At 62.7% G+C, this 21,540-nt stretch overlaps 2 non-coding genes and 4 pseudogenes across 2 annotated transcripts; all 6 read left to right on the top strand.

Annotated features, from left to right (window-relative positions):
• The first annotated feature begins 1,397 nt into the window (after positions 1–1,397).
• LOC142870143 (uncharacterized) lies at positions 1,398–1,516 on the top strand (annotated as a pseudogene).
• A 3,846-nt stretch (positions 1,517–5,362) lies between these two features.
• On the top strand, positions 5,363–5,481 carry LOC142870142 (uncharacterized; annotated as a pseudogene).
• Positions 5,482–9,317: 3,836 nt separating this feature from the next.
• LOC142870141 (uncharacterized) lies at positions 9,318–9,436 on the top strand (annotated as a pseudogene).
• A 3,815-nt stretch (positions 9,437–13,251) lies between these two features.
• Positions 13,252–13,371, top strand: LOC142870183 (uncharacterized; annotated as a pseudogene).
• A 3,823-nt stretch (positions 13,372–17,194) lies between these two features.
• LOC142870102 (5S ribosomal RNA) lies at positions 17,195–17,313 on the top strand. Its single transcript, XR_012918662.1, has one exon. It is a non-coding gene; the product is annotated as a 5S ribosomal RNA (ribosomal RNA).
• Positions 17,314–21,128: 3,815 nt separating this feature from the next.
• Positions 21,129–21,247, top strand: LOC142870422 (5S ribosomal RNA). The gene has a single exon (XR_012918813.1). It is a non-coding gene; the product is annotated as a 5S ribosomal RNA (ribosomal RNA).
• The last annotated feature ends 293 nt before the right edge of the window (positions 21,248–21,540 follow it).

The following is a 21,540-nucleotide window of genomic DNA, read 5'->3' as shown; positions in this document are numbered from 1 at the left end:
GATGGAGGGGCACCAGGAGTAGAGGAGCAGGAAGGGGAAGGGGGTGGCCATGCGAGGGGACACTTTCAGGCCAAGTCCCAGCTTCAGTCTGATCCTCCTGGGAACCCCGGGGTGGACATCACACCTCCTGGTTGCCCCGCTCTGAGACAAGGAGCCGGGCTTCGCATTCCCACAGCAGCCAGTCGTGGGCTGAGGACACCTGGGGCGTTGGGAACTCCCTGGCTTCTCCTTGGTTTAACATCTGGAGCTGCTTGTGAATTGTGCCGCCACACACACCCGAGTGCAGGTGTCTTCTGCACAGACTGCGGGCCTCGCTCTTCTGAGTGCCGCTAGCTCGCGACCCACCCACGGGTGAACCTGGTCAGGGTACTTTCTCTCAGGGGCAGACTCTGATCCGGGCGGGCTACCGGTGTCTCTGTTTGCTCCTTTCTTTCTTCCACTTCGGGAAAGGCTTCCTTACTGGGTGTGGAAATCTCCTATGCCTTTCCTCGCCTATTCTGTCAGCTCTAAAATTCTCTTTCGGTTGCCACCCTCACAGATGGATTAGGAAACTCTTTGCGGTGCACTCATTAGTGAAATGACCTCAATGACGCTGGAATCCAATATCTAATGGCCGATTTTTAGCGAGTCCACACGCCAGGGTGGTTGGGGTCCAGTGCAGCCCCGGCCAGGCCCAGGCCCCTTGGACTGGGCCACAGGAGGACACAGAGGAGGGTCCCGGCCCCCACGGTAGCGGTGCGGGCAGTTCTCCAAGGGCTTGGGTGTTTTCCAGAGGGAGGAGATGGAGGGGACTGATTTCTTCAGCGCCCCACAAACCACGCCACCCCACCCCACCCCACCCATGGGACACATCCCGAGAGAGAGAGAGACGCCCCATACACTGGCTCCCCTCCCCCGTGCGCTGTGCCCCAGCCCTGGCCCGGGGGAATAGGCGGCCGCCGGGCCACAGGGTGGGGGGCGCAGCTGAAAGGGGTTGTGGGGGAGGGCCGCCCCTGGCTGGGGTCAAAGGGCGAGCGCCCCGCCCCTCCCGCCCGTGCGCAGTCTGCGGCCCCGGCGCGCTGGGGGTGGGGGGCGGGGAGGTGAAGGAGGCCAGGCGAGGAGAGGAGGGGGGCTTGAAGGTCTCCACCTTGGCGGGTCCAGCCGTGGAGGCGCATCTTGTGTGAGTGTGAGTGAGTGAGTGAGTGTGAGTGTGAGTGTGTGTGTGTACAGAGACAGCCCCCAACCCCGGCCCGCCGCTCCCTGCCCGCCCCGCCTGTCACCCCCCGTCCCTCGGAGCCCGCGGGACCCGGCCGGCGAACTCAACAGGCCCGACCCGGCGCGGGGCCTGGGGCGGGAGGAGGCGGCGGGGAAGCGCAGAGAGGCTCGGCTTCTTGAGCGGGGCAGGGGCGCCCTCCGCCGTCCACGGCCACACCACCCCGAACGCGCCCGATCCCGTCTGGTCTCGGAAGCTAAGCAGGGTCGGGCCTGGTTAGAACTTGGATGGGAGACCGCCCGGGAATACCGGGTGCCGTAGGCTTCTTCTTTTTTTTTTTTGCCTCTGGTTCTGTCGCGTTTCTGGGAGTGCGGGGGCGGCCCGGGGTGGGGGTGACCCCCACCCTCAGCGCCCGCCGCGGTGCCTGGCGCCCCAGCCCGCACCGTTGGGCCTCCTCTTGTCCCGAGCCGTGACACCGCCGCCACGCGGCAGCATGCGTGGCTTCTGGACAGTCAGGTCTCAGACCAAAGGTCTGCTCTGTGGGAGCCGACACGCTGGAGGAAACCTTGAGAGTCTGAGAGGGGAGGGAGTTCCAGAAGAAGGCCAGGATGTCATTTTGAGGGAGTATGTGACCAGAACTCCTCCCGTTGCTTTTGGGGTTCTATGGGCTACACGTAGGAATCTTTGGTGGTGGCACCTGATGTTCGGGGATCCGGAGTCACACCCAGACCTGCTCCACAGGCCTCCTTTTACTTTTCTCTTCGGATTCATTTTTTTTTTTTTTTTTTTTTGAGACAGAGTCTCGGTTTGTTGCCCAGGCTAGAGTGAGTGCCGTGGCGTCAGCCTAGCTCACAGCAACTTCAAACTCCTGGGCTCGAGTGATCCTTCTGCCTCAGCCTCCAGGGTAGCTGGGACTGCAGGCATGCGCCACCATGCCCCGCTAATTTTTTATATATATATCAGTTGGCCAATTAATTTCTTTCTATTTATAGTAGAGACGGGGTCTCGCTCTTGCTCAGGCTGGTTTTGAACTCCTGACCTTGAGCAATCCGCCCGCCTCGGCCTCCCAAGAGCTAGGATTACAGGCGTGAGCCACAGCGCCCGGCCGGATTCATTATTTTTAAAAAGTGTCTCTTATCTCTATTATTGCATTTTCTTTTCTCTCTCTTTTCAAGCAGATGATGGGAGTCCAAGTATTAAGGTGACATGTGTTGCCCGTGCCCCCCTCCCCCCCCCCGTGTTCTTATTCATTTACCTCTCATGTTGTTCCAGCATATTGTGGGGGCACCAATGTTAAGGTCGGGTGCGTTGCCCTCTCCCAGCCTCCCCCCTCGGGTCAGAGCTTCAAGTGCGCCCATCCCCCAGTCGGTGCGTACCCACCCCATTCCTAATGGATGTGTATGCCCATCCCCTCCCCCCACCCGCCCGACACCCACCCGAAGAAGGTGATTCCTCTGTGTCCACTTAGGTGTCCATCGGTTCGTACCCATTTGCTGGTGAGCGCGAGCACGTGGTGCTCGTGTGTCCATTCTTGGGATACTTGGCTTACTGGAACGGGTTCCAGCTCTGGCCAGGAGAACCACGAGAGGTGCCCCCTCACCGCTGCTCCTCATAGCCGAATAGCACTCCGTGGTGTCCACGCGCCACATTTTATTTACCCACTCGTGGGTCGATGGGCACTCGGGTGGCTTCCAGGTCTTTGCGATTGTGACTTGTGCCCTGACACTAACCCTAACCCTTACCCAGCCCGTCTCCTCCACGGCCCCTGCCTGACTGACTCCTTCCCGCCCGGCCTATCACCTGTCACCGTCCTCTGCCCCTGCCTGACACGCTCGTCCCCGCCCGGGCCGTCACCGTCCTCGGCCCCTGCCTGACGGGGCTCCTCCGTCGCCTGGGCCTTCCAAGGGCTTGGTGTGGACGCTGGTTCCAGGACGCCCTCCCAGGAACCCGGTAGCAGGGCGGCCGCAGCGTCTCGTGCAACCCAACCGTCCGCCGGCTGGCCGCCGTCGCTAAGTGGCCTGCGGGGGACGTGCTCCCGCTGTGCCGTGGGGGCCCAGCCTGGTGTCTTCTCTGAGGCCCCGCGGCTGCCGCTCTCCGCAAGGGGATAGCCGCGGAGGTGGGGACCGCCTCCTCATGGGGACGTATACCCAGCTCTCCACGTCGGATTCCGGGGCTCTCTGTCCTGCCAGAAGGCCCAGCTGGCCTGCGGGTCCTTAGAGTGGCAAAAACATCCGAAAACTGAGATTGAGGGTCCGGTGGGTGTCTGCACTTTTGTGCTGGGCACCCCAGGGAGGCCCGGGGGCTGGCTGGACAACGTGGTCTGCTGGGCTGGGGGGGGGGGTTTGGAGGAGCAACTGATGCCCTTTGCACTTTGGGTAGCAAGTGTCTGAGGTGTCTCTGGGCCCTGTGCCATGTGGGGGCGGCGGCGGGGGCGGGGTGGGAGGAGGAGGAGGAGGAGGAGGAGGAGGAGGAGGAGGAGGAGGAGGTGGGAAGGGCCGTGGCCTGCAGTGGTGTTCCCCGGGGTGGCACAGCATGTGGCTTCTTCCACAGGCTGCTTGGCCTGGGCTCCCTGCACCTGGGCCTTTGGAGGACTGGCCCTGTGCTTGCCAACACTTCCTGCAGGGACCCAGAGCTGGGAGGTTGCATCTCTCAGCCCTGGGTCGGGCAGAGCCCCAGCGGGCCATGCCCACAACCTCTCTCAGCAGGGGTCCCCCAGAAGGCTCCTTTGGGACCAGGATTCTCTTGCGGGTGACTCTTTAAGGTCTGGCCCCTGGATGGAGGGGCACCAGGAGTAGAGGAGCAGGAAGGGGAAGGGGGTGGCCATGCGAGGGGACACTTTCAGGCCAAGTCCCAGCTTCAGTCTGATCCTCCTGGGAACCCCGGGGTGGACATCACACCTCCTGGTTGCCCCGCTCTGAGACAAGGAGCCGGGCTTCGCATTCCCACAGCAGCCAGTCGTGGGCTGAGGACACCTGGGGCGTTGGGAACTCCCTGGCTTCTCCTTGGTTTAACATCTGGAGCTGCTTGTGAATTGTGCCGCCACACACACCCGAGTGCAGGTGTCTTCTGCACAGACTGCGGGCCTTGCTCTTCTGAATGCCGCTAGCTCGCGACCCACCCACGGGTGAACCTGGTCAGGGTACTTTCTCTCAGGGGCAGACTCTGATCCGGGCGGGCTACCGGTGTCTCTGTTTGCTCCTTTCTTTCTTCCACTTCGGGAAAGGCTTCCTTACTGGGTGTGGAAATCTCCTATGCCTTTCCTCGCCTATTCTGTCAGCTCTAAAATTCTCTTTCGGTTGCCACCCTCACAGATGGATTAGGAAACTCTTTGCGGTGCACTCATTAGTGAAATGACCTCAATGACGCTGGAATCCAATATCTAATGGCCGATTTTTAGCGAGTCCACACGCCAGGGTGGTTGGGGTCCAGTGCAGCCCCGGCCAGGCCCAGGCCCCTTGGACTGGGCCACAGGAGGACACAGAGGAGGGTCCCGGCCCCCACGGTAGCGGTGCGGGCAGTTCTCCAAGGGCTTGGGTGTTTTCCAGAGGGAGGAGATGGAGGGGACTGATTTCTTCAGCGCCCCACAAACCACGCCACCCCACCCCACCCCACCCATGGGACACATCCCGAGAGAGAGAGAGACGCCCCATACACTGGCTCCCCTCCCCCGTGCGCTGTGCCCCAGCCCTGGCCCGGGGGAATAGGCGGCCGCCGGGCCACAGGGTGGGGGGCGCAGCTGAAAGGGGTTGTGGGGGAGGGCCGCCCCTGGCTGGGGTCAAAGGGCGAGCGCCCCGCCCCTCCCGCCCGTGCGCAGTCTGCGGCCCCGGCGCGCTGGGGGTGGGGGGCGGGGAGGTGAAGGAGGCCAGGCGAGGAGAGGAGGGGGGCTTGAAGGTCTCCACCTTGGCGGGTCCAGCCGTGGAGGCGCATCTTGTGTGAGTGTGAGTGAGTGAGTGAGTGTGAGTGTGAGTGTGTGTGTGTACAGAGACAGCCCCCAACCCCGGCCCGCCGCTCCCTGCCCGCCCCGCCTGTCACCCCCCGTCCCTCGGAGCCCGCGGGACCCGGCCGGCGAACTCAACAGGCCCGACCCGGCGCGGGGCCTGGGGCGGGAGGAGGCGGCGGGGAAGCGCAGAGAGGCTCGGCTTCTTGAGCGGGGCAGGGGCGCCCTCCGCCGTCCACGGCCACACCACCCCGAACGCGCCCGATCCCGTCTGGTCTCGGAAGCTAAGCAGGGTCGGGCCTGGTTAGAACTTGGATGGGAGACCGCCCGGGAATACCGGGTGCCGTAGGCTTCTTCTTTTTTTTTTTTGCCTCTGGTTCTGTCGCGTTTCTGGGAGTGCGGGGGCGGCCCGGGGTGGGGGTGACCCCCACCCTCAGCGCCCGCCGCGGTGCCTGGCGCCCCAGCCCGCGCCGTTGGGCCTCCTCTTGTCCCGAGCCGTGACACCGCCGCCACGCGGCAGCATGCGTGGCTTCTGGACAGTCAGGTCTCAGACCAAAGGTCTGCTCTGTGGGAGCCGACACGCTGGAGGAAACCTTGAGAGTCTGAGAGGGGAGGGAGTTCCAGAAGAAGGCCAGGATGTCATTTTGAGGGAGTATGTGACCAGAACTCCTCCCGTTGCTTTTGGGGTTCTATGGGCTACACGTAGGAATCTTTGGTGGTGGCACCTGATGTTCGGGGATCCGGAGTCACACCCAGACCTGCTCCACAGGCCTCCTTTTACTTTTCTCTTCGGATTCATTTTTTTTTTTTTTTTTTTGAGACAGAGTCTCGGTTTGTTGCCCAGGCTAGAGTGAGTGCCGTGGCGTCAGCCTAGCTCACAGCAACTTCAAACTCCTGGGCTCGAGTGATCCTTCTGCCTCAGCCTCCAGGGTAGCTGGGACTGCAGGCATGCGCCACCATGCCCCGCTAATTTTTTATATATATATCAGTTGGCCAATTAATTTCTTTCTATTTATAGTAGAGACGGGGTCTCGCTCTTGCTCAGGCTGGTTTTGAACTCCTGACCTTGAGCAATCCGCCCGCCTCGGCCTCCCAAGAGCTAGGATTACAGGCGTGAGCCACAGCGCCCGGCCGGATTCATTATTTTTAAAAAGTGTCTCTTATCTCTATTATTGCATTTTCTTTTCTCTCTCTTTTCAAGCAGATGATGGGAGTCCAAGTATTAAGGTGACATGTGTTGCCCGTGCCCCCCTCCCCCCCCCCCCGTGTTCTTATTCATTTACCTCTCATGTTGTTCCAGCATATTGTGGGGGCACCAATGTTAAGGTCGGGTGCGTTGCCCTCTCCCAGCCTCCCCCCTCGGGTCAGAGCTTCAAGTGCGCCCATCCCCCAGTCGGTGCGCACCCACCCCATTCCTAATGGATGTGTATGCCCATCCCCTCCCCCCACCCGCCCGACACCCACCCGAAGAAGGTGATTCCTCTGTGTCCACTTAGGTGTCCATCGGTTCGTACCCATTTGCTGGTGAGCGCGAGCACGTGGTGCTCGTGTGTCCATTCTTGGGATACTTGGCTTACTGGAACGGGTTCCAGCTCTGGCCAGGAGAACCACGAGAGGTGCCCCCTCACCGCTGCTCCTCATAGCCGAACAGCACTCCGTGGTGTCCACGCGCCACATTTTATTTACCCACTCGTGGGTCGATGGGCACTCGGGTGGCTTCCAGGTCTTTGCGATTGTGACTTGTGCCCTGACACTAACCCTAACCCTTACCCAGCCCGTCTCCTCCACGGCCCCTGCCTGACTGACTCCTTCCCGCCCGGCCTATCACCTGTCACCGTCCTCTGCCCCTGCCTGACACGCTCGTCCCCGCCCGGGCCGTCACCGTCCTCGGCCCCTGCCTGACGGGGCTCCTCCGTCGCCTGGGCCTTCCAAGGGCTTGGTGTGGACGCTGGTTCCAGGACGCCCTCCCAGGAACCCGGTAGCAGGGCGGCCGCAGCGTCTCGTGCAACCCAACCGTCCGCCGGCTGGCCGCCGTCGCTAAGTGGCCTGCGGGGGACGTGCTCCCGCTGTGCCGTGGGGGCCCAGCCTGGTGTCTTCTCTGAGGCCCCGCGGCTGCCGCTCCCCGCAAGGGGATAGCCGCGGAGGTGGGGACCGCCTCCTCATGGGGACGTATACCCAGCTCTCCACGTCGGATTCCGGGGCTCTCTGTCCTGCCAGAAGGCCCAGCTGGCCTGCGGGTCCTTAGAGTGGCAAAAACATCCGAAAACTGAGATTGAGGGTCCGGTGGGTGTCTGCACTTTTGTGCTGGGCACCCCAGGGAGGCCCGGGGGCTGGCTGGACAACGTGGTCTGCTGGGCTGGGGGGGGGGGGTTTGGAGGAGCAACTGATGCCCTTTGCACTTTGGGTAGCAAGTGTCTGAGGTGTCTCTGGGCCCTGTGCCATGTTGGGGCGGGGGCGGGGGCAGGGTGGGAGGAGGAGGAGGAGGAGGAGGAGGAGGAGGAGGAGGTGGGAAGGGCCGTGGCCTGCAGTGGTGTTCCCCGGGGTGGCACAGCATGTGGCTTCTTCCACAGGCTGCTTGGCCTGGGCTCCCTGCACCTGGGCCTTTGGAGGACTGGCCCTGTGCTTGCCAACACTTCCTGCAGGGACCCAGAGCTGGGAGGTTGCATCTCTCAGCCCTGGGTCGGGCAGAGCCCCAGCGGGCCATGCCCACAACCTCTCTCAGCAGGGGTCCCCCAGAAGGCTCCTTTGGGACCAGGATTCTCTTGCGGGTGACTCTTTAAGGTCTGGCCCCTGGATGGAGGGGCACCAGGAGTAGAGGAGCAGGAAGGGGAAGGGGGTGGCCATGCGAGGGGACACTTTCAGGCCAAGTCCCAGCTTCAGTCTGATCCTCCTGGGAACCCCGGGGTGGACATCACACCTCCTGGTTGCCCCGCTCTGAGACAAGGAGCCGGGCTTCGCATTCCCACAGCAGCCAGTCGTGGGCTGAGGACACCTGGGGCGTTGGGAACTCCCTGGCTTCTCCTTGGTTTAACATCTGGAGCTGCTTGTGAATTGTGCCGCCACACACACCCGAGTGCAGGTGTCTTCTGCACAGACTGCGGGCCTCGCTCTTCTGAGTGCCGCTAGCTCGCGACCCACCCACGGGTGAACCTGGTCAGGGTACTTTCTCTCAGGGGCAGACTCTGATCCGGGCGGGCTACCGGTGTCTCTGTTTGCTCCTTTCTTTCTTCCACTTCGGGAAAGGCTTCCTTACTGGGTGTGGAAATCTCCTATGCCTTTCCTCGCCTATTCTGTCAGCTCTAAAATTCTCTTTCGGTTGCCACCCTCACAGATGGATTAGGAAACTCTTTGCGGTGCACTCATTAGTGAAATGACCTCAATGACGCTGGAATCCAATATCTAATGGCCGATTTTTAGCGAGTCCACACGCCAGGGTGGTTGGGGTCCAGTGCAGCCCCGGCCAGGCCCAGGCCCCTTGGACTGGGCCACAGGAGGACACAGAGGAGGGTCCCGGCCCCCACGGTAGCGGTGCGGGCAGTTCTCCAAGGGCTTGGGTGTTTTCCAGAGGGAGGAGATGGAGGGGACTGATTTCTTCAGCGCCCCACAAACCACGCCACCCCACCCCACCCCACCCATGGGACACATCCCGAGAGAGAGAGACGCCCCATACACTGGCTCCCCTCCCCCGTGCGCTGTGCCCCAGCCCTGGCCCGGGGGAATAGGCGGCCGCCGGGCCACAGGGTGGGGGGCGCAGCTGAAAGGGGTTGTGGGGGAGGGCCGCCCCTGGCTGGGGTCAAAGGGCGAGCGCCCCGCCCCTCCCGCCCGTGCGCAGTCTGCGGCCCAGGCGCGCTGGGGGTGGGGGGCGGGGAGGTGAAGGAGGCCAGGCGAGGAGAGGAGGGGGGCTTGAAGGTCTCCACCTTGGCGGGTCCAGCCGTGGAGGCGCATCTTGTGTGAGTGTGAGTGAGTGAGTGAGTGTGAGTGTGAGTGTGTGTGTGTACAGAGACAGCCCCCAACCCCGGCCCGCCGCTCCCTGGCCGCCCCGCCTGTCACCCCCCGTCCCTCGGAGCCCGCGGGACCCGGCCGGCGAACTCAACAGGCCCGACCCGGCGCGGGGCCTGGGGCGGGAGGAGGCGGCGGGGAAGCGCAGAGAGGCTCGGCTTCTTGAGCGGGGCAGGGGCGCCCTCCGCCGTCCACGGCCACACCACCCCGAACGCGCCCGATCCCGTCTGGTCTCGGAAGCTAAGCAGGGTCGGGCCTGGTTAGAACTTGGATGGGAGACCGCCCGGGAATACCGGGTGCCGTAGGCTTCTTCTTTTTTTTTTTTGCCTCTGGTTCTGTCGCGTTTCTGGGAGTGCGGGGGCGGCCCGGGGTGGGGGTGACCCCCACCCTCAGCGCCCGCCGCGGTGCCTGGCGCCCCAGCCCGCGCCGTTGGGCCTCCTCTTGTCCCGAGCCGTGACACCGCCACCACGCGGCAGCATGCGTGGCTTCTGGACAGTCAGGTCTCAGACCAAAGGTCTGCTCTGTGGGAGCCGACACGCTGGAGGAAACCTTGAGAGTCTGAGAGGGGAGGGAGTTCCAGAAGAAGGACAGGATGTCATTTTGAGGGAGTATGTGACCAGAACTCCTCCCGTTGCTTTTGGGGTTCTATGGGCTACACGTAGGAATCTTTGGTGGTGGCACCTGATGTTCGGGGATCCGGAGTCACACCCAGACCTGCTCCACAGGCCTCCTTTTACTTTTCTCTTCGGATTCATTTTTTTTTTTTTTTTTTTTTGAGACAGAGTCTCGGTTTGTTGCCCAGGCTAGAGTGAGTGCCGTGGCGTCAGCCTAGCTCACAGCAACTTCAAACTCCTGGGCTCGAGTGATCCTTCTGCCTCAGCCTCCAGGGTAGCTGGGACTGCAGGCATGCGCCACCATGCCCCGCTAATTTTTTATATATATATCAGTTGGCCAATTAATTTCTTTCTATTTATAGTAGAGACGGGGTCTCGCTCTTGCTCAGGCTGGTTTTGAACTCCTGACCTTGAGCAATCCGCCCGCCTCGGCCTCCCAAGAGCTAGGATTACAGGCGTGAGCCACAGCGCCCGGCCGGATTCATTATTTTTAAAAAGTGTCTCTTATCTCTATTATTGCATTTTCTTTTCTCTCTCTTTTCAAGCAGATGATGGGAGTCCAAGTATTAAGGTGACATGTGTTGCCCGTGCCCCCCTCCCCCCCCGTGTTCTTATTCATTTACCTCTCATGTTGTTCCAGCATATTGTGGGGGCACCAATGTTAAGGTCGGGTGCGTTGCCCTCTCCCAGCCTCCCCCCTCGGGTCAGAGCTTCAAGTGCGCCCATCCCCCAGTCGGTGCGTACCCACCCCATTCCTAATGGATGTGTATGCCCATCCCCTCCCCCCACCCGCCCGACACCCACCCGAAGAAGGTGATTCCTCTGTGTCCACTTAGGTGTCCATCGGTTCGTACCCATTTGCTGGTGAGCGCGAGCACGTGGTGCTCGTGTGTCCATTCTTGGGATACTTGGCTTACTGGAACGGGTTCCAGCTCTGGCCAGGAGAACCACGAGAGGTGCCCCCTCACCGCTGCTCCTCATAGCCGAATAGCACTCCGTGGTGTCCACGCGCCACATTTTATTTACCCACTCGTGGGTCGATGGGCACTCGGGTGGCTTCCAGGTCTTTGCGATTGTGACTTGTGCCCTGACACTAACCCTAACCCTTACCCAGCCCGTCTCCTCCACGGCCCCTGCCTGACTGACTCCTTCCCGCCCGGCCTATCACCTGTCACCGTCCTCTGCCCCTGCCTGACACGCTCGTCCCCGCCCGGGCCGTCACCGTCCTCGGCCCCTGCCTGACGGGGCTCCTCCATCGCCTGGGCCTTCCAAGGGCTTGGTGTGGACGCTGGTTCCAGGACGCCCTCCCAGGAACCCGGTAGCAGGGCGGCCGCAGCGTCTCGTGCAACCCAACCATCCGCCGGCTGGCCGCCGTCGCTAAGTGGCCTGCGGGGGACGTGCTCCCGCTGTGCCGTGGGGGCCCAGCCTGGTGTCTTCTCTGAGGCCCCGCGGCTGCCGCTCCCCGCAAGGGGATAGCCGCGGAGGTGGGGACCGCCTCCTCATGGGGACGTATACCCAGCTCTCCACGTCGGATTCCGGGGCTCTCTGTCCTGCCAGAAGGCCCAGCTGGCCTGCGGGTCCTTAGAGTGGCAAAAACATCCGAAAACTGAGATTGAGGGTCCGGTGGGTGTCTGCACTTTTGTGCTGGGCACCCCAGGGAGGCCCGGGGGCTGGCTGGACAACGTGGTCTGCTGGGCTGGGGGGGGGTTTGGAGGAGCAACTGATGCCCTTTGCACTTTGGGTAGCAAGTGTCTGAGGTGTCTCTGGGCCCTGTGCTATGTGGGGGCGGGGGCGGGGGCGGGGTGGGAGGAGGAGGAGGAGGAGGAGGAGGAGGAGGTGGGAAGGGCCGTGGCCTGCAGTGGTGTTCCCCGGGGTGGCACAGCATGTGGCTTCTTCCACAGGCTGCTTGGCCTGGGCTCCCTGCACCTGGGCCTTTGGAGGACTGGCCCTGTGCTTGCCAACACTTCCTGCAGGGACCCAGAGCTGGGAGGTTGCATCTCTCAGCCCTGGGTCGGGCAGAGCCCCAGCGGGCCATGCCCACAACCTCTCTCAGCAGGGGTCCCCCAGAAGGCTCCTTTGGGACCAGGATTCTCTTGCGGGTGACTCTTTAAGGTCTGGCCCCTGGATGGAGGGGCACCAGGAGTAGAGGAGCAGGAAGGGGAAGGGGGTGGCCATGCGAGGGGACACTTTCAGGCCAAGTCCCAGCTTCAGTCTGATCCTCCTGGGAACCCCGGGGTGGACATCACACCTCCTGGTTGCCCCGCTCTGAGACAAGGAGCCGGGCTTCGCATTCCCACAGCAGCCAGTCGTGGGCTGAGGACACCTGGGGCGTTGGGAACTCCCTGGCTTCTCCTTGGTTTAACATCTGGAGCTGCTTGTGAATTGTGCCGCCACACACACCCGAGTGCAGGTGTCTTCTGCACAGACTGCGGGCCTCGCTCTTCTGAGTGCCGCTAGCTCGCGACCCACCCACGGGTGAACCTGGTCAGGGTACTTTCTCTCAGGGGCAGACTCTGATCCGGGCGGGCTACCGGTGTCTCTGTTTGCTCCTTTCTTTCTTCCACTTCGGGAAAGGCTTCCTTACTGGGTGTGGAAATCTCCTATGCCTTTCCTCGCCTATTCTGTCAGCTCTAAAATTCTCTTTCGGTTGCCACCCTCACAGATGGATTAGGAAACTCTTTGCGGTGCACTCATTAGTGAAATGACCTCAATGACGCTGGAATCCAATATCTAATGGCCGATTTTTAGCGAGTCCACACGCCAGGGTGGTTGGGGTCCAGTGCAGCCCCGGCCAGGCCCAGGCCCCTTGGACTGGGCCACAGGAGGACACAGAGGAGGGTCCCGGCCCCCACGGTAGCGGTGCGGGCAGTTCTCCAAGGGCTTGGGTGTTTTCCAGAGGGAGGAGATGGAGGGGACTGATTTCTTCAGCGCCCCACAAACCACACCACCCCACCCATGGGACACATCCCGAGAGAGAGAGACGCCCCATACACTGGCTCCCCTCCCCCGTGCGCTGTGCCCCAGCCCTGGCCCGGGGGAATAGGCGGCCGCCGGGCCACAGGGTGGGGGGCGCAGCTGAAAGGGGTTGTGGGGGAGGGCCGCCCCTGGCTGGGGTCAAAGGGCGAGCGCCCCGCCCCTCCCGCCCGTGCGCAGTCTGCGGCCCCGGCGCGCTGGGGGTGGGGGGCGGGGAGGTGAAGGAGGCCAGGCGAGGAGAGGAGGGGGGCTTGAAGGTCTCCACCTTGGCGGGTCCAGCCGTGGAGGCGCATCTTGTGTGAGTGTGAGTGAGTGAGTGAGTGTGAGTGTGAGTGTGTGTGTGTACAGAGACAGCCCCCAACCCCGGCCCGCCGCTCCCTGCCCGCCCCGCCTGTCACCCCCCGTCCCTCGGAGCCCGCGGGACCCGGCCGGCGAACTCAACAGGCCCGACCCGGCGCGGGGCCTGGGGCGGGAGGAGGCGGCGGGGAAGCGCAGAGAGGCTCGGCTTCTTGAGCGGGGCAGGGGCGCCCTCCGCCGTCCACGGCCACACCACCCCGAACGCGCCCGATCCCGTCTGGTCTCGGAAGCTAAGCAGGGTCGGGCCTGGTTAGAACTTGGATGGGAGACCGCCCGGTGTATACCGGGTGCCGTAGGCTTCTTCTTTTCTTTTTTTGCCTCTGGTTCTGTCGCGTTTCTGGGAGTGCGGGGGCGGCCCGGGGTGGGGGTGACCCCCACCCTCAGCGCCCGCCGCGGTGCCTGGCGCCCCAGCCCGCACCGTTGGGCCTCCTCTTGTCCCGAGCCGTGACACCGCCGCCACGCGGCAGCATGCGTGGCTTCTGGACAGTCAGGTCTCAGACCAAAGGTCTGCTCTGTGGGAGCCGACACGCTGGAGGAAACCTTGAGAGTCTGAGAGGGGAGGGAGTTCCAGAAGAAGGCCAGGATGTCATTTTGAGGGAGTATGTGACCAGAACTCCTCCCGTTGCTTTTGGGGTTCTATGGGCTACACGTAGGAATCTTTGGTGGTGGCACCTGATGTTCGGGGATCCGGAGTCACACCCAGACCTGCTCCACAGGCCTCCTTTTACTTTTCTCTTCGGATTCATTTTTTTTTTTTTTTTTTTGAGACAGAGTCTCGGTTTGTTGCCCAGGCTAGAGTGAGTGCCGTGGCGTCAGCCTAGCTCACAGCAACTTCAAACTCCTGGGCTCGAGTGATCCTTCTGCCTCAGCCTCCAGGGTAGCTGGGACTGCAGGCATGCGCCACCATGCCCCGCTAATTTTTTATATATATATCAGTTGGCCAATTAATTTCTTTCTATTTATAGTAGAGACGGGGTCTCGCTCTTGCTCAGGCTGGTTTTGAACTCCTGACCTTGAGCAATCCGCCCGCCTCGGCCTCCCAAGAGCTAGGATTACAGGCGTGAGCCACAGCGCCCGGCCGGATTCATTATTTTTAAAAAGTGTCTCTTATCTCTATTATTGCATTTTCTTTTCTCTCTCTTTTCAAGCAGATGATGGGAGTCCAAGTATTAAGGTGACATGTGTTGCCCGTGCCCCCCTCCCCCCCCCCCCGTGTTCTTATTCATTTACCTCTCATGTTGTTCCAGCATATTGTGGGGGCACCAATGTTAAGGTCGGGTGCGTTGCCCTCTCCCAGCCTCCCCCCTCGGGTCAGAGCTTCAAGTGCGCCCATCCCCCAGTCGGTGCGCACCCACCCCATTCCTAATGGATGTGTATGCCCATCCCCTCCCCCCACCCGCCCGACACCCACCCGAAGAAGGTGATTCCTCTGTGTCCACTTAGGTGTCCATCGGTTCGTACCCATTTGCTGGTGAGCGCGAGCACGTGGTGCTCGTGTGTCCATTCTTGGGATACTTGGCTTACTGGAACGGGTTCCAGCTCTGGCCAGGAGAACCACGAGAGGTGCCCCCTCACCGCTGCTCCTCATAGCCGAACAGCACTCCGTGGTGTCCACGCGCCACATTTTATTTACCCACTCGTGGGTCGATGGGCACTCGGGTGGCTTCCAGGTCTTTGCGATTGTGACTTGTGCCCTGACACTAACCCTAACCCTTACCCAGCCCGTCTCCTCCACGGCCCCTGCCTGACTGACTCCTTCCCGCCCGGCCTATCACCTGTCACCGTCCTCTGCCCCTGCCTGACACGCTCGTCCCCGCCCGGGCCGTCACCGTCCTCGGCCCCTGCCTGACGGGGCTCCTCCGTCGCCTGGGCCTTCCAAGGGCTTGGTGTGGACGCTGGTTCCAGGACGCCCTCCCAGGAACCCGGTAGCAGGGCGGCCGCAGCGTCTCGTGCAACCCAACCGTCCGCCGGCTGGCCGCCGTCGCTAAGTGGCCTGCGGGGGACGTGCTCCCGCTGTGCCGTGGGGGCCCAGCCTGGTGTCTTCTCTGAGGCCCCGCGGCTGCCGCTCCCCGCAAGGGGATAGCCGCGGAGGTGGGGACCGCCTCCTCATGGGGACGTATACCCAGCTCTCCACGTCGGATTCCGGGGCTCTCTGTCCTGCCAGAAGGCCCAGCTGGCCTGCGGGTCCTTAGAGTGGCAAAAACATCCGAAAACTGAGATTGAGGGTCCGGTGGGTGTCTGCACTTTTGTGCTGGGCACCCCAGGGAGGCCCGGGGGCTGGCTGGACAACGTGGTCTGCTGGGCTGGGGGGGGGGTTTGGAGGAGCAACTGATGCCCTTTGCACTTTGGGTAGCAAGTGTCTGAGGTGTCTCTGGGCCCTGTGCCATGTGGGGGCGGGGGCGGGGTGGGAGGAGGAGGAGGAGGAGGAGGAGGAGGAGGAGGAGGTGGGAAGGGCCGTGGCCTGCAGTGGTGTTCCCCGGGGTGGCATAGCATGTGGCTTCTTCCACGGGATGCTTGGCCTGGGCTCCCTGCACCTGGGCCTTTGGAGGACTGGCCCTGTGCTTGCCAACACTTCCTGCAGGGACCCAGAGCTGGGAGGTTGCATCTCTCAGCCCTGGGTCGGGCAGAGCCCCAGCGGGCCATGCCCACAACCTCTCTCAGCAGGGGTCCCCCAGAAGGCTCCTTTGGGACCAGGATTCTCTTGCGGGTGACTCTTTAAGGTCTGGCCCCTGGATGGAGGGGCACCAGGAGTAGAGGAGCAGGAAGGGGAAGGGGGTGGCCATGCGAGGGGACACTTTCAGGCCAAGTCCCAGCTTCAGTCTGATCCTCCTGGGAACCCCGGGGTGGACATCACACCTCCTGGTTGCCCCGCTCTGAGACAAGGAGCCGGGCTTCGCATTCCCACAGCAGCCAGTCGTGGGCTGAGGACACCTGGGGCGTTGGGAACTCCCTGGCTTCTCCTTGGTTTAACATCTGGAGCTGCTTGTGAATTGTGCCGCCACACACACCCGAGTGCAGGTGTCTTCTGCACAGACTGCGGGCCTCGCTCTTCTGAGTGCCGCTAGCTCGCGACCCACCCACTGGTGAACCTGGTCAGGGTACTTTCTCTCAGGGGCAGACTCTGATCCGGGCGGGCTACCGGTGTCTCTGTTTGCTCCTTTCTTTCTTCCACTTCGGGAAAGGCTTCCTTACTGGGTGTGGAAATCTCCTATGCCTTTCCTCGCCTATTCTGTCAGCTCTAAAATTCTCTTTCGGTTGCCACCCTCACAGATGGATTAGGAAACTCTTTGCGGTGCACTCATTAGTGAAATGACCTCAATGACGCTGGAATCCAATATCTAATGGCCGATTTTTAGCGAGTCCACACGCCAGGGTGGTTGGGGTCCAGTGCAGCCCCGGCCAGGCCCAGGCCCCTTGGACTGGGCCACAGGAGGACACAGAGGAGGGTCCCGGCCCCCACGGTAGCGGTGCGGGCAGTTCTCCAAGGGCTTGGGTGTTTTCCAGAGGGAGGAGATGGAGGGGACTGATTTCTTCAGCGCCCCACAAACCACGCCACCCCACCCCACCCATGGGACACATCCCGAGAGAGAGAGACGCCCCATACACTGGCTCCCCTCCCCCGTGCGCTGTGCCCCAGCCCTGGCCCGGGGGAATAGGCGGCCGCCGGGCCACAGGGTGGGGGGCGCAGCTGAAAGGGGTTGTGGGGGAGGGCCGCCCCTGGCTGGGGTCAAAGGGCGAGCGCCCCGCCCCTCCCGCCCGTGCGCAGTCTGCGGCCCCGGCGCGCTGAGGGTGGGGGGCGGGGAGGTGAAGGAGGCCAGGCGAGGAGAGGAGGGGGGCTTGAAGGTCTCCACCTTGGCGGGTCCAGCCGTGGAGGCGCATCTTGTGTGAGTGTGAGTGAGTGAGTGAGTGTGAGTGTGAGTGTGTGTGTGTACAGAGACAGCCCCCAACCCCGGCCCGCCGCTCCCTGCCCGCCCCGCCTGTCACCCCCCGTCCCTCGGAGCCCGCGGGACCCGGCCGGCGAACTCAACAGGCCCGACCCGGCGCGGGGCCTGGGGCGGGAGGAGGCGGCGGGGAAGCGCAGAGAGGCTCGGCTTCTTGAGCGGGGCAGGGGCGCCCTCCGCCGTCCACGGCCACACCACCCCGAACGCGCCCGATCCCGTCTGGTCTCGGAAGCTAAGCAGGGTCGGGCCTGGTTAGAACTTGGATGGGAGACCGCCTGGGAATACCGGGTGCCGTAGGCTTCTTCTTTTTTTTTTTTGCCTCTGGTTCTGTCGCGTTTCTGGGAGTGCGGGGGCGGCCCGGGGTGGGGGTGACCCCCACCCTCAGCGCCCGCCGCGGTGCCTGGCGCCCCAGCCCGCGCCGTTGGGCCTCCTCTTGTCCCGAGCCGTGACACCGCCGCCACGCGGCAGCATGCGTGGCTTCTGGACAGTCAGGTCTCAGACCAAAGGTCTGCTCTGTGGGAGCCGACACGCTGGAGGAAACCTTGAGAGTCTGAGAGGGGAGGGAGTTCCAGAAGAAGGCCAGGATGTCATTTTGAGGGAGTATGTGACCAGAACTCCTCCCGTTGCTTTTGGGGTTCTATGGGCTACACGTAGGAATCTTTGGTGGTGGCACCTGATGTTCGGGGATCCGGAGTCACACCCAGACCTGCTCCACAGGCCTCCTTTTACTTTTCTCTTCGGATTCATTTTTTTTTTTTTTTTTTTTGAGACAGAGTCTCGGTTTGTTGCCCAGGCTAGAGTGAGTGCCGTGGCGTCAGCCTAGCTCACAGCAACTTCAAACTCCTGGGCTCGAGTGATCCTTCTGCCTCAGCCTCCAGGGTAGCTGGGACTGCAGGCATGCGCCACCATGCCCCGCTAATTTTTTATATATATATCAGTTGGCCAATTAATTTCTTTCTATTTATAGTAGAGACGGGGTCTCGCTCTTGCTCAGGCTGGTTTTGAACTCCTGACCTTGAGCAATCCGCCCGCCTCGGCCTCCCAAGAGCTAGGATTACAGGCGTGAGCCACAGCGCCCGGCCGGATTCATTATTTTTAAAAAGTGTCTCTTATCTCTATTATTGCATTTTCTTTTCTCTCTCTTTTCAAGCAGATGATGGGAGTCCAAGTATTAAGGTGACATGTGTTGCCCGTGCCCCCCTCCCCCCCCGTGTTCTTATTCATTTACCTCTCATGTTGTTCCAGCATATTGTGGGGGCACCAATGTTAAGGTCGGGTGCGTTGCCCTCTCCCAGCCTCCCCCCTCGGGTCAGAGCTTCAAGTGCGCCCATCCCCCAGTCGGTGCGTACCCACCCCATTCCTAATGGATGTGTATGCCCATCCCCTCCCCCCACCCGCCCGACACCCACCCGAAGAAGGTGATTCCTCTGTGTCCACTTAGGTGTCCATCGGTTCGTACCCATTTGCTGGTGAGCGCGAGCACGTGGTGCTCGTGTGTCCATTCTTGGGATACTTGGCTTACTGGAACGGGTTCCAGCTCTGGCCAGGAGAACCACGAGAGGTGCCCCCTCACCGCTGCTCCTCATAGCCGAATAGCACTCCGTGGTGTCCACGCGCCACATTTTATTTACCCACTCGTGGGTCGATGGGCACTCGGGTGGCTTCCAGGTCTTTGCGATTGTGACTTGTGCCCTGACACTAACCCTAACCCTTACCCAGCCCGTCTCCTCCACGGCCCCTGCCTGACTGACTCCTTCCCGCCCGGCCTATCACCTGTCACCGTCCTCTGCCCCTGCCTGACACGCTCGTCCCCGCCCGGGCCGTCACCGTCCTCGGCCCCTGCCTGACGGGGCTCCTCCGTCGCCTGGGCCTTCCAAGGGCTTGGTGTGGACGCTGGTTCCAGGACGCCCTCCCAGGAACCCGGTAGCAGGGCGGCCGCAGCGTCTCGTGCAACCCAACCGTCCGCCGGCTGGCCGCCGTCGCTAAGTGGCCTGCGGGGGACGTGCTCCCGCTGTGCCGTGGGGGCCCAGCCTGGTGTCTTCTCTGAGGCCCCGCGGCTGCCGCTCCCCGCAAGGGGATAGCCGCGGAGGTGGGGACCGCCTCCTCATGGGGACGTACACCCAGCTCTCCACGTCGGATTCCGGGGCTCTCTGTCCTGCCAGAAGGCCCAGCTGGCCTGCGGGTCCTTAGAGTGGCAAAAACATCCGAAAACTGAGATTGAGGGTCCGGTGGGTGTCTGCACTTTTGTGCTGGGCACCCCAGGGAGGCCCGGGGGCTGGCTGGACAACGTGGTCTGCTGGGCTGGGGGGGGGGTTTGGAGGAGCAACTGATGCCCTTTGCACTTTGGGTAGCAAGTGTCTGAGGTGTCTCTGGGCCCTGTGCCATGTGGGGGCGGGGGCGGGGTGGGAGGAGGAGGAGGAGGAGGAGGAGGAGGAGGAGGAGGTGGGAAGGGCCGTGGCCTGCAGTGGTGTTCCCCGGGGTGGCATAGCATGTGGCTTCTTCCACGGGATGCTTGGCCTGGGCTCCCTGCACCTGGGCCTTTGGAGGACTGGCCCTGTGCTTGCCAACACTTCCTGCAGGGACCCAGAGCTGGGAGGTTGCATCTCTCAGCCCTGGGTCGGGCAGAGCCCCAGCGGGCCATGCCCACAACCTCTCTCAGCAGGGGTCCCCCAGAAGGCTCCTTTGGGACCAGGATTCTCTTGCGGGTGACTCTTTAAGGTCTGGCCCCTGGATGGAGGGGCACCAGGAGTAGAGGAGCAGGAAGGGGAAGGGGGTGGCCATGCGAGGGGACACTTTCAGGCCAAGTCCCAGCTTCAGTCTGATCCTCCTGGGAACCCCGGGGTGGACATCACACCTCCTGGTTGCCCCGCTCTGAGACAAGGAGCCGGGCTTCGCATTCCCACAGCAGCCAGTCGTGGGCTGAGGACACCTGGGGCGTTGGGAACTCCCTGGCTTCTCCTTGGCTTAACATCTGGAGCTGCTTGTGAATTGTGCCGCCACACACACCCGAGTGCAGGTGTCTTCTGCACAGACTGCGGGCCTCGCTCTTCTGAGTGCCGCTAGCTCGCGACCCACCCACGGGTGAACCTGGTCAGGGTACTTTCTCTCAGGGGCAGACTCTGATCCGGGCGGGCTACCGGTGTCTCTGTTTGCTCCTTTCTTTCTTCCACTTCGGGAAAGGCTTCCTTACTGGGTGTGGAAATCTCTTATGCCTTTCCTCGCCTATTCTGTCAGCTCTAAAATTCTCTTTCGGTTGCCACCCTCACAGATGGATTAGGAAACTCTTTGCGGTGCACTCATTAGTGAAATGACCTCAATGACGCTGGAATCCAATATCTAATGGCCGATTTTTAGCGAGTCCACACGCCAGGGTGGTTGGGGTCCAGTGCAGCCCCGGCCAGGCCCAGGCCCCTTGGACTGGGCCACAGGAGGACACAGAGGAGGGTCCCGGCCCCCACGGTAGCGGTGCGGGCAGTTCTCCAAGGGCTTGGGTGTTTTCCAGAGGGAGGAGATGGAGGGGACTGATTTCTTCAGCGCCCCACAAACCACCCCACCCCACCCATGGGACACATCCCGAGAGAGAGAGACGCCCCATACACTGGCTCCCCTCCCCCGTGCGCTGTGCCCCAGCCCTGGCCCGGGGGAATAGGCGGCCGCCGGGCCACAGGGTGGGGGGCGCAGCTGAAAGGGGTTGTGGGGGAGGGCCGCCCCTGGCTGGGGTCAAAGGGCGAGCGCCCCGCCCCTCCCGCCCGTGCGCAGTCTGCGGCCCCGGCGCGCTGGGGGTGGGGGGCGGGGAGGTGAAGGAGGCCAGGCGAGGAGAGGAGGGGGGCTTGAAGGTCTCCACCTTGGCGGGTCCAGCCGTGGAGGCGCATCTTGTGTGAGTGTGAGTGAGTGAGTGAGTGTGAGTGTGAGTGTGTGTGTGTACAGAGACAGCCCCCAACCCCGGCCCGCCGCTCCCTGCCCGCCCCGCCTGTCACCCCCCGTCCCTCGGAGCCCGCGGGACCCGGCCGGCGAACTCAACAGGCCCGACCCGGCGCGGGGCCTGGGGCGGGAGGAGGCGGCGGGGAAGCGCAGAGAGGCTCGGCTTCTTGAGCGGGGCAGGGGCGCCCTCCGCCGTCCACGGCCACACCACCCCGAACGCGCCCGATCCCGTCTGGTCTCGGAAGCTAAGCAGGGTCGGGCCTGGTTAGAACTTGGATGGGAGACCGCCTGGGAATACCGGGTGCCGTAGGCTTCTTCTTTTTTTTTTTTGCCTCTGGTTCTGTCGCGTTTCTGGGAGTGCGGGGGCGGCCCGGGGTGGGGGTGACCCCCACCCTCAGCGCCCGCCGCGGTGCCTGGCGCCCCAGCCCGCGCCGTTGGGCCTCCTCTTGTCCCGAGCCGTGACACCGCCGCCACGCGGCAGCATGCGTGGCTTCTGGACAGTCAGGTCTCAGACCAAAGGTCTGCTCTGTGGGAGCCGACACGCTGGAGGAAACCTTGAGAGTCTGAGAGGGGAGGGAGTTCCAGAAGAAGGCCAGGATGTCATTT

Source organism: Microcebus murinus, chromosome 3 (assembly GCF_040939455.1).
Source record: "Microcebus murinus isolate Inina chromosome 3, M.murinus_Inina_mat1.0, whole genome shotgun sequence".
Lineage (NCBI taxonomy): Eukaryota > Metazoa > Chordata > Mammalia > Primates > Cheirogaleidae > Microcebus > Microcebus murinus.
This window is presented reverse-complemented; position numbering and strand designations above follow the sequence as displayed.